Genomic DNA, 1,459 nt, shown 5'->3' with positions numbered 1-1,459 from the left:
ATGCGTAACTTACAAACAGGGACATCTTTCATTAAGGTGTTAGTGGACGGTTTGACGTATGAAATAGGTGCCAATGGCTCTCGATTGTTGTGAGATACTTAAATACTAGTATAAGATAATCCCACCTCTTTTAGCAACGCGAACGAAGTTAGTTTATTTCCATTAAGTTTGAAAGACAAAGTTTTATGTGAAGGAAAGTCCATGCACTTTACTCCAGTGGCCATATTCATAGATCATGACAATGTACAATGTCAAATATGTCAGACAATGTGTACTAGTAAATAAAAAGAAATATCTATCGTGCTTCTCCAGGCAAACAGTGAATCGTAAAAAAAGTCTGACGCTCAAGTACAATCATATCTGAGCAGAAATCGCTCTCTGTGCCTGAGCGTCGCGGCATCAGGTAGCGTTAACAGGTGGCGATGTGCGAGATACCATAAGATATAGACACAGCACATCCGCACTCCGTCTGACAAACGGAGACACTTTAGGCGATTTCAGACGTGTCCGTGTATAAATCTGTCATCTGACAACTCGAGCAGGTGAACGCAAAATCCTTTGATCCTGTCAGTAAATCAGAGAAGCCGGACAGCAGGTTTCCCTTGTCATGTAGTTGTACCATCCCCCCAGGCGATTCACCAGGTGGTTATTGTGACGTTCGTCTTCCCTTTGTCTCCTGCCAACGCCACGCGTACACCGTCGGCACTTTCATGTGCGATGTTCTTTTCTACCTTCTTCAGATCTTGCCGACTCGGTACATCCTTGTATCGAGTTATTATCTAATTATGCCATACGTCGTACGTGTTATAATTACAGACTCTTAAGAATCGCTTCTCCGCGTGTTAAACGATCAACAACAGACGCTACCGAAATAAAGGAATACAAGAGTGCACCGTCACTTTACATACAGAGCTATTTAGGTACCTTGTCCGATGAAGTGTAAAATGTGCGGTAAAACCTGTAACAACAAACGCAAACGCCTGCATCACTCGTAGAGCTGCTGCGACGGTTTACAATCGGATTTGTTCTACCCTGACATCCTTCGACATCCTTTTGTTTCCAGGCAACCCCACGCACAACCTATATCTTTGATGTCTGTTCTTTAGAAGTGGGATTCTTTATCTCGTAGTAGGAGTTTGTAATTAGCTTGTATATGTACGTATGCGGGAATCCAACTGGATCGTTTCCTTTCTTTCTGAAGTCCTTTTTTGTCCCTCTACAACAGAGATAAAGCCTACAACGTTCAAGGACGTCATTTCGGTAGTTGTGGGTTGTTATAGTAGATCATGTGCTAAAACTGCTCTTCTTACAGAATTGCAGTTTGTAGGTCATGTTCTATTCAGGAATAGTCGTATGCTTAAGCTTGAAGTAGATTGAAAAGATGATAACAATAACAGCATTATATGTGTGATTTCAAACGTTTTCAATAGATTTTCCCTAATTTTGGCACCCATTAAGC

Source organism: Branchiostoma belcheri, unplaced genomic scaffold, assembly GCF_001625305.1.
Source record: "Branchiostoma belcheri isolate BF01 breed outbred unplaced genomic scaffold, Haploidv18h27 scaffold27, whole genome shotgun sequence".
Lineage (NCBI taxonomy): Eukaryota > Metazoa > Chordata > Leptocardii > Amphioxiformes > Branchiostomatidae > Branchiostoma > Branchiostoma belcheri.
Note: the sequence above shows the minus strand (reverse complement) of the source record.